The 15,207-nt window shown below is 50.1% G+C and overlaps 1 protein-coding gene across 3 annotated transcripts in view; it reads right to left on the reverse strand.

The window, feature by feature from the left end:
• RASGEF1C (RasGEF domain family member 1C) overlaps positions 1-15,207 on the reverse strand; it is a 78,309-nt gene that overhangs the window by 41,832 nt on the left and 21,270 nt on the right. Inside the window, exon 1 of one of the 3 annotated variants that reach the window (XM_055302253.1) lies at positions 10,055-10,163. The exons of the other annotated variants lie outside the window; for them this stretch is intronic. The gene's annotated coding sequence lies outside the window, so the exon portion shown is untranslated. Of the gene's footprint in view, positions 1-10,054; positions 10,164-15,207 lie in introns of those variants that run through there. 3 annotated transcript variants of the gene reach the window in all.

Genomic DNA, 15,207 nt, shown 5'->3' on the forward strand with positions numbered 1-15,207 from the left:
CCCTGGGCCAAAGGCAAGCGCCAAACCACTGCGCCACCCAGGGATCCCTCTATAGCTATTTTCTTTGTGATTACCATGGGGTTGACATTTCATATTTTGAAGTTATGACACTCCAGTTTGAATTCAATAGCATACAGAAACACCGCCTTGCCTCATTTCATTTATTGATGCCACAAAATCATATCTTTATGCAGCATGTGTCTAAAAACATAGACTAGTGATTATTTTTTTAACAAAAGAATACATCAGTCTCTATAAAATCATAGAGAAAGCAAAAGGAGGAGTAACAAATCAAAGTTGTCATAATACAGGCTTTTATAACTAACTGCCCATGTATCTATCTTTACCAGAGATCTTTATTTCTTCATATGGCATCAAGTTACTAACTAGTATCCTTTCTTTTCAACCTGAAGGACTCCCTTTGGTATTTATAGTAGGGCGGGTCTAGTGGCAATGAACTCCCTCAACTTTTGAGAATGTCTCAATTTTCCCCTCATATTTTAAGTACAGTTTTGCTGCATAGAGGGTTCTTTTTTTACTTTTGACAGTCTGAATATATCAACCCATTGCCTTCTGGCCTCCAAGGTTTCTGATAAGGAATCTGCTGATAATATTATTGAGGATTCCTTGTATGTGACAAATCACTTTACTCTTGCTGTTTTCAAGATTTTGTCTTTCAACAGTCTGATTATAATGTATTTCAGTGTGGGTCTCTTTGAGTTTATCCTACTCGGAATTTGTTGAGCCTCTTGCATGTTTATATTCAGGTTTTTCATACATTCTGCCCTTTCTCTCTGTTCTCTTTCTGGGACTCTTACAACTTGTGTGTTGGTCTGCTTAATGGTGTCCCACAGATCCCTTCAGTTTTGTTCATTTTTCTTCAATCTTTTTTCCCCTGTTCCTCAGAATCAATCATTTCAGTGGTCCCATCTTCAAGTTCACTGATTTTTCTATCTGCTCAAATCTGTTTTTGGAAACTTCTAGTGAATTTCTCATTTCAGGTATTGTATTTTTCTGCTCTAAAATTTCCTTTTGGTTCCTTTTTATGCTATTTATCTCTTTATTGATATTTCTATTTTGTTCATAGTTTTCCTGACTATCTGACTTTAACTTTAGCTCTCTGAACATCCTTAAGATTGTTGTTTTAAAGTATCTGCATAGTAAATTCATCACCTCATCTTTCTAGGGATAGTCTCTTTTACTGTTTATTGTAGGTCTTGTGATTTGTTGTTGAAAATAGAATGTTTGAATCTTACAATGTAGTAACTCTAGAAATCATATTTCTGCAGCATTTTCTGTTTCCTTTTTTTTTAATTGCTTTAAGGTACCTTCTGTCCCAGGATCAGACTGAGGTATAAATTTAAGGTCCTTTATAGGTCTTCTCTGAGCCTACACCTTTCTCTGGGCATGTGAAGTGACTTTCTAAATTTCCCTGTATACGGGATTGCTTTTGAATATCCTAGTCCTTAAATGTCTGGCTTCCAAAAGAGGAAAAAGGGAAAAATGAAGAGGGAAAGTAACAGGTTCTGGCTCTTTAAGTCCCCTGGAATCCTCTTCAACCAGGACAGATTGCAGCAATGGTGGCCTGCCTCTGTCTGCACCTCTGTGATCAGAAACAGCAATAAGCATCAGAACACAGATTCCCCAGTATTTGCAGGACAAGGCCCTTATTGCCTACCTTGGTTCCACTAGCTGTGGATAAGCTACTCCAGGAACATATGGATGGCTGTCTGTTCAGAGGCTGGGGTGGTGGTGGTGGTGGATGGGTAGCTGCTACTGTGTTAAGAGCTGAAATTGACAAAATTAATGAAATTTTCCAAGGCTTCTTATGGAAGTTGAAAGTCCAGAATAGGTTCCCGAGTTCTAAAATGGTTACATCAGATGGATTGTGCTGGTTCAGCTAACTGATGGTGAAGACTTGGTGCTTCCTGCTCCACTGTCTTTCCTGATAACCCTCCTCTCCCCATTGTATCTTTAACTGGATATTGCTATTGGATTTTATATGTGGATCTTTTATTTTAAGATTTTATTCATTTATTCATGAGAGACACAGAGAGAGGCAGAGACACGAGTAGAAGGAGAAGCAGGCTCCCTGCAGGGAGCCTGATGCAGGACTCGATCCCAGGACCCTGGGATCACGCCCTGAGCCAAAGGCAGATGCTTAACCATAGAGCCACCCAGGTGCCCTATATGTGGATTTTAAAATCTCATTAGTTCTAAACAGTCTTGTTTTTCCATAATACAATTATGTCTACAATTAATGATGATTTAATCTCTTCCCTTCTGATGGTTAAATCTTACTTACTTTTCTTGTCACAATACATTAAACAGAACTTTCCAGGACAAACAAAGATAATAATGCTGGTGAAAATAAGCATCTTATATTGTTCTCTCTATCAGGGCCAGGTGTGCTCTGGGGATTGAGCTGAGAGCCTTTCTAGGATGATGTTCCTAGTCCCTCTGCAGGTTTTTGGGAGGACCTGGGGCTATACGGTTCTTGTGTGTGACCTGAAAACCCCATGTCTCTTCCTTTCCTCATAAGAAAGAGTGCCTGTCCAGTCCAGCTGGGCCTCCTCAGAGCCCATGCTTCAGCCTTGTTCAGTTTTCCTTTTATCTGTGCAGAGCCTGCAGGAGCTCCAAGAAGAAACCTCAATTACAGGTTTCCTCACAGGGTCCACATCAGACATACTCCCCAGGTACCGTGTCTGGAGCTTCAGCCAGACCAGGGCATTATTAAAAGAGCCAAATGGGCATCTTTGCTTGGGACTGCTTCTGCAGGAACGGGGACAGTTCCTGTACCTTTAGGAGGTGGGGAGCTGAACTTGAGGCCTTTTCCAAGGATCTTGGATAAAGTGCCTGTGTCACCTGACCCGGACAGTTTCTATGCTCCAGAGGCCTCAGTTCAAGAGAAAACATGTGTCATGCTTTATGGGTCTTATGTTCTCACATATCACTTAATCTTTCAAACAACCATATGGGAATGATTGCTGATTTCATAGATGAGAAAACCTGGATCCTAAAAGATAGGATCCCAACCAACATGCTTCCTTACTTCCTGCAACCCCTTCTGCCCACTGGCTAGAATCCGTTAGGGTGGGGGTGGGGCTTACTGGGTTCTGGCCAGTGAGAATGCCACATCCCCTCCTCCCACCCCTGACCAGGGACCCAGGTTATCCAATCAGAGTAAATCCTGGGCCTTGTTGGGAGATCACCCTAGAGACATGTTCCCTTGATACGTTTTCCTCTCTACACTTTTACAAAAATTATAAGAGTCTGTAAACACACCTACAATTTAAATAATAAGAATTGTCTATTACTATAACTAGATGAACATCCGTGAATTAATCCCCAGGCTAATATAGAAAGCATTACCAGTACCTTAAAAATCTTTCATGCACCTTCCCAAATCAAGCTGACTGCTCAACCCTCAACTCTAGCTGATGACCATCCTTTGTGCCAATCATTCTTTGCTTTTTATTATAGTTCTACCTGGGTTCTATCCCCCAGCAATACACCACCTAGTCTTGAAAATGGGGGCAAGCACACGTGAGATATCATGGTTCAATTTCCCCTTCTCTGGGAGTTGACAAGGCCCCTTCTGGGGAAGTTGTGAGCAAGGTCACAAGTAGTCTTGGGAAACATGCGTCTCTTCACAGTTGGGTGCTTAGCAAAACTAAGGTGTGGACCAGGCACTGGACGTGCAGCAGAAATACAGTCAGAGGGAATGGGCTGCCATGCCTCCCGCTCTCAGGGAAAAGCCGAGAACTCAGTGAGTGACAACTATGCCCTCAGCAGAGCGTGAGGGAAGAGACCTCAGGAGCACATGGTCAGGACAGGCCAAGTCCTCATGAGAATCTGGGCCAAGCTGCCCTGGGTGTTCTGTCTTTGGTTTAAGAAGATGGCCTGATAGAAATGGGGGGATCTTAGTGATGACCATCTGTCTGGGGTCACACTGCTGCAGGACAGCTCAGCTCCCTCCACATCTGGTGCAGAGCTGCCCTTGGGGATCCCTCCATCATTCGCCAAGGGATCCCCTCCTCATCTCTTATGTTGGGTCACCTGCTTTCTATACCTTGTCTCCTCATCTTTCTTGGCTTATTCTTTCATTTTATGGAGCACTTCCTCCAATTGCTTCTTGAAAATTGATCCTTAGGGAAAAATTTTTGAGACCTTATATTTTTGGAAACGTTTTTACTTTACTGTCATACTTGGTAGTGTGATGGAAAGTTCAGTGGGGTATAGAATTCTAAATCAGAAATCATTTTCGTTAAGAATTTTGAAGGTATTGTCTTCTGGCTTCTTTCTGAGCTTTGTAGATATTTTTGGGTCCCAGTAGGGTGATCGGCCATTCTGGCTTTCCCAGGACCATTCAGCTGGTAGCATGGAAAATCCATATCCTAAGAAACCCCTCAGCCCTAGGCAAACCAAGATGGTTGTTTGTCATAGTCCTAAGTGTCCTGAACTTTCACAATGATGCACCTTGTACAGGTCACTTCCATCCCTTGTGTAGAGCACTTGCCAGTGTCCTCTGCTGGAAACTCAAGCCTTCAGTGCTGGGATATTTAAGCAATTACACTGAAGACTTCCTCTCTTTTCTTTGTTGGGAACTCTTAGTACTCATGTTGGACCTCCTGGACTTGTCCTCCCATCCATGGAAGGCTTTTTTGGATGTGAAAGAGTAAATCCCATCACCTTTCTTTTCTTTTTCTTTTCTTTTCTTTTCTTTTCTTTTCTTTTCTTTTCTTTTCTTTTCTTTTCTTTTCTTTTCTTTCTTTTCTTTTCTTTTCTTTTCCTTTCTTTCTTTCTTTCTTCTTCTTCTTCTTTCTTTCTTTCTTTCTTTCTTTCTTTCTTTCTTTCTTTCTTTCTTTCTTTCTTTCTTTCTTTCTTTCTCTTTCCTTTTTTTTTTAAAGGCCAATTTGACCTGGGCCTGTGTCGCCAGAAGTGGAAAGAATCTTGATGCCAACCAATTGCTCACTCCAGTGACACTCCTGCTTGTGGGGCTAACAGCTGCCCACCTGTGGCCTCATTTATCCCATAGAAGGTGGACAGGGATGTACCAGTAGAACTCTTTGCTAACTTGGAGATAATTCCTGTAGGTTCCCCCTAGTTGCTGGTGAATCCATCCTGCACCCTTCTCAGGTCCCTCCTGCAAGAAGCCATCCTGGGCCTGAGGAGCAGAGAGGGGTCAGTGAGGGCTCCAGGGTCCAGTCAAGGCATCACTTCCCTCCATGAGCAGTTGGCCTCTGGCTCCTCCAGACTAGGCACCCCTTACTTCCCGTGCACCTGGGCATGTTGTTCTATGGACTAAGACATAATTCTCCAGGCTGTGCAAGGGGTGGGTTCCATGCTGGAAAGAAGGTTCTCCATGTTGGTGACACATACTGGCCACCACTTCACCACCTGGGGTCCCTCCACCTGGCTCTGTGGAGCAGAGCCTCCAGGGAAAGACCCTCAAGCTGCCTTCCCACATTCTCTCATCCTAACACAATTCCAGTGTCATCCCCATCATCCAGGTCAGCCTCACCTCTGTGAAGAAAAACCTGGCTCCCTATTGCTGATAAGCCATATGCAGTATGCCTGTCACCAATGACACAGGGTTAGGAAAGCTTTTAAAATGCCTTTAGAGCCAGGACACCTGGGTGGCTCAGCGGTTGAGCATCTCCCTTTGGCTCAGTGCATGATCCCAGGGTCCTGGGATCGAGTCCTGCATCGGGCTCCCCACAGGGAGCCTGCTTCTCCCTCTACCTGTGTCTCTGCCTCTCTCTCTCTCTCTGTCTCTCATGAATAAATAAATAAAAGCTATTAATAAATACATAAAATGCCTTTAGAGCCGATGGGTAGAAAGTTAATCTCCAATTAGGAGCATAGGGCAGAGAATTGAGAAGACTACCTCCTTCAGCAGGGGCAGCAATAATCCGCCCACAACTTAAGAACCTGCCAGTGAAAACCGGCTGATCCCTAGTGTGGATTCAGGAGCATTTCCCTCAGATGCTCTAAGGCTTTGGCGTTGGTGTGCTGCTCTTGACGCACATACCCACAGCAGAACACAAGGTGGTATCACCAAGAGGGGGCACAGAGCACCGAGGTGGGGCGCACGCCTGTATTCAGCCCACTACCCTGGAAAGTCGTGGATACTGAGAAGAGGAGAGGCCTCACTTAAGAGAATAGCCAGTTTCCCTACGGTGACCACCACCCCACCTGCCCACTGCCCCCATCGCCAGTGGAGCCCCGGGAAGGAAGGAAGGAAGGAAGGAAGGGTCAGCAGAGAGCAGAGCAGCAGAGAAAAGGGGACTGTCTGGGTCTCTGCATTTCATATGCCTGGGCCAGACACTGTGGACATGGACAGGTCACCTCCACAGCCTTCAAGCTAGAGAAGTGTCTCCCGGGCAGGGAGGGGTGCAGAGGACCCTGGGGCCCGAAATGTGGATCACCTGCATGGCCAGATGGGGCCGTGGGCATCCCCAGTGTGAGGCGCCTCTGACATCTGTGCCTAATCCTAGCTTCCCACATCTAGTTCCTGGATGCAGCCGGGGTTGCTCAGATGTCCGTACAGATCGGGACCTGCACTCCTAGAGCCATAAGGACCGTCCACAGACAACAGCAACCTGGTTTCCTGCTCACCGGCCCTGCCTTCTTTCTGAAAACCAGAATGGTGTTTGCTTGCCACCTGCTCACGGAGACCCCATGCAGAGGCTGAGCATTCACCCCTGAGTCTCTGCAAGTGCCAGGTGACAATCCTGCTGGGCCAGGAGATGGAGATATTTGCACTCCATGCCCAAACACTCTGGGGGCCCCCAATCCTGGGCGGTGGACCCAGGGGCCAAAGACCACATACCAGCATGAAGAGCAGATGCAAGAGGGAGTCTCAGATTCTCAGAGCCAGAATGGAAAGATCGTCCTGGCTTTGATCCCCTTTGGACTACCCTGAGCAACAAAGCCAAATGGCCTTTCATTGGTAACATTTTTTTTAAAAAAAATATTTTATTTATTTATTCATGAGACACAGTGAGAGAGAGAAAGGCAGAGACACAGGCAGAGGGAGAAGCAGGCTCCCTATGGGGAGCCTGATGCAGGACTCGATCCCAGGACCCTGAGATCATGCCCTGAGCCGAAGGCAGACGCTCAACCCCGGAGCCACCCAGGTGTCCCTCATGGGTGGCATTTGATAAATGATACCCCTGGTCTCACTAAGGAACTTTCTCTACAGGCATGTATTGTCACAAACTGAATTATGTTTATTGCTATTCACATGTTGGTGTTTTAAGCTACTTTCATTCCTCTGCCTTTCCACATACATTTCTGAATGACCTTGTCCTATCTATCAAAAAAAAAAAAAAAAAAAACAAAAAAAACCCTGCTGGGACTTGGGATCAGAACTGCAGTAAATCTGTAGATGAATTTGTGGGAGAATTGATAGTGCTCCAACCCATGAGCCTGGTAGGTTTTTGATGTCATTGATTTTTATATTTATCTTCATTATTTACTTCCTTCCACCCGCTTTGGGTTAATTTTGCTTTTTTCCCACCTTAGTTTCTTAGTGACCACCTTAGTTTCTTAAGGTGAAATTTGTAAGTATTGATTTAAGACCTTTCTTCCCTTCTAATGCAATAATTTAATGCTATTGGTTTCTTCTAAGTACTATTTGAGGCACAACCCACAAAATCTCATGTAATGTTTTCATTCTCCTTCAGTTCAAAATATTTTCAAATTTGCCTCAAAATTTTCTTCTCTGTGGACTATTTAGAAATGTGCTGTTTAATGTATAAATGTCTGGAGAGTCTTCTGTTTTTGTTTCTATATTTTGGTTATATAGTTTATATGTTACATAAAATAAAACTATATTATTATATTTTTTATTCAATTTGTATTATATATCATTGTGTATATATCTTTGATTTCTATGATTTGAGGTAATACACAACCGTAGGATCTTGCTTTCCTGAGCTCTCTTTTTCTAAAATCTCCATGGTATTTTGCAGTTTCCTGGAGCTCCCCTTTTCGGTTGGCCAGCCAGAAGGCAAGGGCTTTAGTCACCCCACTCTGCTGAGCACTTCCCCATGACTATACCTGTGTCTAGAGGTAGGAGGACAGAGGGAGAAAGAAAAGCAGTGGGTTCCTCTTGCCTTCTGGGGGATAAGAGCTCTGCTTGGAGAGGAAGGTGCCCCACATTTGGTGGGAGAGGTAGAGTGGAACCAGCCTGGAACCAGAAGACTGGTGCTTGTATTTTATTTTGCAGTTTTATTCTTTTTAAAAATTAATACTTGTTTTTGTTACATGAATTAAAAAAATTTTTTTAGAGATTTTGTTTGTTTATTTGAGAGGGGGGGGTTGGTGGGCAGAGGGAGAGGGAGAAGCAGGCTCCCCACTGAGCAGGGAGCCTGGGATCATGACCTGCGCTGAAGGCAGATGCTTCATTAACTGAGCCACCCAGGTGCCCCTGCTACCTGACTTTTTACAGTCACTTTCTATTTATGGGAAGTGATGTTGGTGATTTAGGTAAGAACATAAAATTTCATCACAGAATATATTCACTTTAGTAAATGAATTGATTTTACAAAAAACAAAAACAGCAAGATGACGCCAGACCTATGTGCTTGCTTGCTGTGTCCCAGACATGCCATCCACACTGCTGCCTCTGACTCAGGCTTTTCACTGTCTCCTCTGTTTTAGAACACCCTTCCCCTTGTTCCTTGGAGGTCCAGCTGCAGGGTCCCCTCCTGGAAGGGACCTTCAGAACCACAGCAGACAGGGGTGAGGGGTGCTGGGGCCAATGCAGAGAAAGGGTCCTTTGAGCCACTGGGATTCAGAAGGGGCCACATCCAAGAGCCAGTCAGCTGGAGAAGAGGTGCTGTTGGCAGGTGGATGTGAGCAGCAAAGAAAGGCGCAGGCACCTCCCTGAGCCTCAGTCTCCCCCAATGCCCAAGGGGGCTAACAGGCCTGGGTCAGCTCAGAGCGGCTGGGACTCAGCACCAACGTTGAGCATCCCGTTACAGGCCCAGGCCCTTCCCTCAAGCCCTTCTCAAGGCCCGTGAGTCCATTGCCTGGGCTCCGGACTGCCTCTCTGACCTTGTGTCTGATTCTTCCCATACTCTCCATACTCCCCTCTCACTCCTGCCTCAGGGCTCTGTGCTTGCTGTGGTCCCACTGGGAATGCTTATCCTCCCGGCCTTCCTCTGGTGGCCGTCCTGTCCCCCCTCCCCTGGCTGCTCGCCATGCACTCACTGTACCCCGAGCCTCATTTGCTGTCCTGTGCCATTTATCTGAGTGTGAAGTTCTCACGTGCCTTTTATCTACTTGCTCATCACCCGTCTTCCCCACGTGGCCGTGAGCTCCTTTGGGGCACAGTCTTTTCAGTCCTGCTTGCAGCTGTGCCCCCAGCATCTGGACCAGGGCTCTGTCAATCAGTGCTTGCTGGGTGAACACAGGGACAGGTGGATGGGTGGATGCACGGATAGTTGGCTGAGGGAATGACAGTCACTGGGAGGTCGCTGGCTGCAACAGCCCATGGAGGACGGTGGAGAGAGTGCTTGGCAGTGTCTGGCAACCAGCTGAGGCTGACAGCAGTGACCAGGCTGCTCTGTGGCCTGGCCAGCCAGGCAGCAGCTGCCAGGGAGCAACATGGCCTGTTTTGTGAGGGGAACAAGTGTCTTATTTACATGGAGAATGAATATCAGACTGTGTGAAGAGCACATTTGCCAGTGAGATGTGTGAAGGGAGGACTGGGGATGAAAGCGCTAACTGTTCCTGCGCTGAGAATCTTTCAGCCCCACAGGCCTCCTGCTAGGCCACTCCTCCAGTCCTGACCGCCTCATCATGGTGGGACCCCTGCCCTGGGAGGGCTCACCACCCTCCTGTGAGCACTCAGGGTCAGCTGCTCCTAGTTTCCTCTCCCGTTAAATCTTCTGATGGCTCTTATGGCCTCCGCCCTCCTTTGGTGCTTTCCCTCCTCCCCATCCTGCACTGGGACCACCCAGACCTCCCCACTGCCCTGCCCACCCTGCAGGCCACTTGCCCTGTCTGGCTCTGAGTCCCTCTCTGTGTGGCACCTGCTCACCAGGTCACGTTCCTCTCCTGCTCCCGTTGTCCTCAGGGCTGAGTCTCTACCATGTTGGCAGCTGTGTGATCTGTCCTCAGGACTAACCTCAGTGGGTGTGTCTCCCTCCTGTGAGTAGAGCCAAGATGACCCCCGTGTGGCTCCTGCTCAGGTGTGGGCCTGGAGGGAAGGGGCTCTCATAAGCACCGTGAAGCCTCTCCAAATCAAAGCCCTTGAGTCCCAGAAAGTGGAGGACAGCCTGGGTCAGAAGGCCATGGCCCTGGTTCCAGGATGTGGGAACCCCACTATGAGACACTGGCCACGGAGGCCCTCCATTCTAGGCCTGCCCTCCATTCACCTCCTCAGGGAGGAAGCACCCAGTGGAAGGAGCATAGGGGAGAAAAACCATTCACAGCTCAAGTTTTGTGGCTCCTGAGCTATAAGAGCCTGGGACTTCCGGGTTCCCCCAGCTGCACCCACAAAGGCAAGGCTCAGGCAGGAGTCATCTGGGGCCTGCAGCCTGGAGCAGGGAGGACAGGGGGCATCTCACATTCAGATGCAGAATGGAGGACGGCGTGGGGCAACCAGGATCACGGTCCTCCCTCCCCATAGCCTGGGGCCAACATCACCCTTTTGGAGGGCAGGAGACCCTGGAGTTGACAAGCATCCTGAGGAACTCAGAACCTGCCTTTTTGGCCGAGGGCCTTGTTTTCAGGAACCCTGGCGGCACTGGGCACACCGACTCTACCGCCCCATCTCCCCACTGGTCAGCCTGGGCCACAATGGCACGCCCAATTCTGCAGCAAAAACAGCAGGTTCCGTCTTGGAGCATCTGCGGGAGTCACCCACGCCTCCCGACAGACACCTCACAGGCACCGTCGGGGAGGAGGAACGGTTGGCAAAAATAAACACTTTTATTTCTCCCTGCAGCTTCTGGGAGTTGCTTCAAAGAATGGTCTGGGGAGGCAAGCCTGTGAGGCTGCGACTGGCTCTGTGGCACCCAGGGGTGGGGGGCAGCATGTGGCCCACGGGGGGTCTGCTCCGCTGTCTGGCTGTGAGATAGCCCCCTCACCTGGCTGGGCCTCAGTTTCCATACCTGTAAAGTGGGCTCATCATACCTCCCCCACCCGGTAGGTAGACATACTCGGGTTGGGAGCAGGGTCAGTGCTGCACCCATATGTTCTGCCCACCCCCCGCCCCACTGCTCCCCAGGGTGGGCCGAGGAGGACCAGGGGAACCACCTTCTCTGCCAGCCATCTTCCTCATCAGCCCCAACAGCTGGGGGGCCGCCCCAGCCTGTCCCCCGCCTCCCCACAGGCAGGACTTGCTCCCAGCGCAGGCTGCCTGGCCTCCATCACCACTTGTATTGTCTTGTCCTCTCTCTCTGAGCCTGGCCATGTGCACCTGGGGCTGTCCCGGTCAGGGCCTGGGTATCCCAATCCCAGGGTGGCTGAAGAGGCCGGGCCCAGAGCGCAGGGGTGCCCCACATCAGCGCAGAGTGGGGGCTGCACGGAGCTCACTCCCCAGAGCCACTCATTTCCTCCTAACTAGAGAGGTCCGTCAAGGGTCTAGAGAATCTTAAAGGACAGAGAAATCATTTCATTTCTGTCCTGAATTTGGAAACTTGGGTGAATGAGTTGAGAACTGCACAACTTTTTGTTCACGGTGCCCAGTGACTGGGACACAGCTGCAAGGTCCAGACACATGGCAGTGGGTGGGGGTACCCAGAGGGTTGGGGAGCCGAGATGCCAGAACAGGTGCTCCCGGCCCTCCTCCCCATGGACAGTGGGAGCCGGGCACCCACCTCGAGCCCAAGTAGGGCCACTTATCCAAAAATAACTCCAAGAAGCAAGAAGCTGCCTTGAAATACTCGTCATTCTTGCTGTAAGAGGGGGCTCTCATGGCTGAACTTTAACAAATTCGTCATCGTCTTTTCTGGGAAGAACAAGGGGAGATGGAGTCATCCGTGTGAGAATAAAACAAAGCAGCATACTGTTTTCCTCTGGCTTCTCTCAGAAACATCCAGCAGACAGAGAAAAGGCCGTTGTCAGAAAGTCAGGGAAGCTGTGTGTATGTGTGTGGGAGCCACCCCCCAGCCTGGTGGCTCCACTCGCAATTGTGAGTTCAGTTCCCTGCCCTGTCCTGGGCCACAGGCCGACATCAGGGCTACGGTGCACAAACACACCATTGTGAGTCGGCTTCTCTCAAGACCCGCTGAAAAGCAGTTCTGTCCTTATGTGCATTTCACAGAAGGGAAGACTGAGGCTCAGAGAGAAGACCTGACCTGTGCTGGGTCACCCAGCTCAAATGGCTCTCAAATTGATTGGCAGACTTTTACCGTCTTCTGCAAATGGGTCCAGGGTAGCCCGAAGCAGGGACTGGCTCTGATTTGGGCGGGTCTCCACATAGGAACACCCCAGGCAGCTCGTGTGGGGAGGGGCCCCGGCTGGATGGGGGGCTACTCAGACCACAGACCCTAGGGGCTCCCCACTGCACGGGGTTGGCCCCAGGGCCCCAGGCAGAACAGGGTTTCCTGGGCCACTGACCTGAAAGATGGTCAAGGAGGTGCTGCCGGGATCCAAGTCCTGCCTAAAGGCCACACAGCCACTTGTGGAGCAGTGCAGAAGCCAGTGAACCCCTGTTTCGGGGGCCAGGACCACTCACCACTGGTCAGCTGCGGGCATTGGACAATTGTCACCACTCTCTGCATCCAGGGGCACTCACAGATGCCCTAGCTCCTGGTCAGTCTGCATACCTCCTGTGCTCAGGCTGGCAAGAACCTTCACCCAGAGAAGTCCCTGACCTGAGAGCTCCCACAGACCTGCCCCACCCTCCCCAGCCCCGGAGCCCCCACAGAGCTTCCTAATGAAGTGGACACCGGTGTGCTGCCCCATGTCGGTGAAGGGGAGGGTACAGATATGAACCGGCCACTATGCTCCAGTGAAAGTCACAGTCCAAACATGGCCAATACATGCGTGCCTAAACATGGACACGTGGGCATCAGAAAGCAGAACGAGCCTCAGCGCAGAGGGGACGGCTTGTCTCCCTCCCACCAATTCAACAGAGCCCCCAGCAGGAGCAGTCGTGAAGGGGGGGTCATCGTGATCACAGCGTGATCACAGCGGCACGACTGTCACCTGCACTGGCTCACGCAGTCCTTGCCCACCTGTACCAGGTTGCTGTCTTGCTGTTTCCTGGGAGACAGCAGTGGTGGCTTACCCCGTGGACGAGGGAGCCAGGCTGTGGCACTGCATGACCCGGAACCCAGCTCACCGCACTCCGCGTGTGTGCATGTGGAAGCCCTGAAGGATGCTGGAGGAGTGAGGGCTCCCAGCAGGAGGAGGAGCAGTCCCAGGATTGGGGACACCTGGATGCCAGGTGCTGGTGGGTGATGCAGACAGGGCTCTCCCTGAGCACGCCTGTCCTGGGCAGCCCCTTGGGTCCCTTGAAGAGCCCGGCCTCAGGCTCAGGGCCTTTGGGACATGAAACCATTTCAGTGTCTGTCGGTTGCGGCATTCCAGGGTCACTTTTGGGGTATGTCTAGGCCCTATGTAGCTATTCGGCTAATCACATTCCTCATATCAATTCACGTTTTAAAATTAGCATTGTTCTTACCAACACTATCTATGACCTCATGGGTCTAATGCACTGGGTATATGCTTTTTAAAATGTGTTAAAATAAACACATCAATATGTAATAACTCAACAGTGAACGAACACATTGTTGCACACTGCTGGCTGCCAAGGACACATGGCTGTCACATGGCGTAGATTTCTGGACCTCCTACCTGGGGTCTTTTAGGCAAACCAAGCTGGTTCCTCGACGTGCCTGGGCCTCAGTGGGTCACACCCTCAGGCAGCAGGTGGCTCTGGAGGCAGAGGCCATGGCTGCCCTCCCAGCCCCCATCCTGCAGCCCTCCCCACTCCCCGAGCACTCCTGCAGATGGAGGCTAGGGAGGGTGCCGGATGATCCAGCCACACTGAGTGCCTGCTTCAGTCTTGCAAACACATCCTGAGGAGCATCAGGCCTGTCATCAGGACGACTCTGGGTTCTGCCACCGGCTGCAGGCCGAGACAGCTGTCATGCGTCATACCTCCAGCCCTGTCAGGCTGCACTGGGCAGGAGGCAGGGATAGGGAGCCTGGCCTAAGGGCCACAGAGTGACTGGGGCTACTTCCAGAAACACCCACCCTGTGGAAACGATGTTTTTGGGGCCAGTGGCCTATCAGGTGCCTGGTTCAGCAGCCCCAGTGCTTTCCCCCTTGGGGAAAAGAGGCTGGCTGCCTCCCACCCAGCACAGGGGCTGGCGTGCTGTTGTCCCTAATTACTCAAGCTGATTTCACTGAAGGCTCACGCTCTGCTCACCTAGCAGCTTCCCCAAGAGAGTAAGCTTCTAACTGGCTCCATTTTTAGCCTCGTCTGTGCTCCTGCAGCCCCAGTGAGGGCCCTCAGGTGAGTGTGTGCACCATCCCCTGGCCACGCTGCAGCAGGTGGACCGTGTGAGGTCGGGGTGTGGCAGGCGCTGGCAGGCCAGGGGGGTACTGGGTTTGCCTCTGGGCTCCACGCCAAGACATGGTCCTGTAGCAGCTGCCCAGGGTCAGGGTCACTGCAGCTTCTTCCTGCCCAGCATCTGTCCCTCCTTCTTCTGTCTACAAAACCCATTGTGTCCTCCCTCTCCAGCCTGGGATAGAAGGGCATATGGCCCTGGTAGGCTACCCAGGGCAGGAACTGCCTTGGCCGACAACGGTTTGAGATGGGTGTGGGATCCAGGCCTGGGCACCCAGTACATTTCATCCCTCCAGCCTTTGAAATAGATTCATGGTAGGCATAGTACCAAGACTCAGTTCTTGGAGCATTTACTAACATTCATTATTGCACTGTGTCTTTCTGCTCAGGTCAAGGAAAGCCTAGGAAATAAGTGTGAAGCTGCTGGGACCTCCTCGTACCCACCCTTGAGCCCACATGGAGAAAGCAGAGCCAACAGGCAGAGAGATGGACACTGGGTCCTAGATCTAGCTATGCCTGGCTTCTTATTTACAGACACAAACACATTTTCTCTTTGAGCTTAAGTCTGATTAAATTGAGATTCTACACATGCCATACACAGTCGTAACACCCCAGACTCTTGATGTGGGTAGAATATGCCCACATGGAATACACCATCCCTAGCAGGC

The sequence above is a fragment of the Nyctereutes procyonoides genome, unplaced genomic scaffold, assembly GCF_905146905.1.
Source record: "Nyctereutes procyonoides isolate TBG_1078 unplaced genomic scaffold, NYPRO_anot_genome, whole genome shotgun sequence".
Lineage (NCBI taxonomy): Eukaryota > Metazoa > Chordata > Mammalia > Carnivora > Canidae > Nyctereutes > Nyctereutes procyonoides.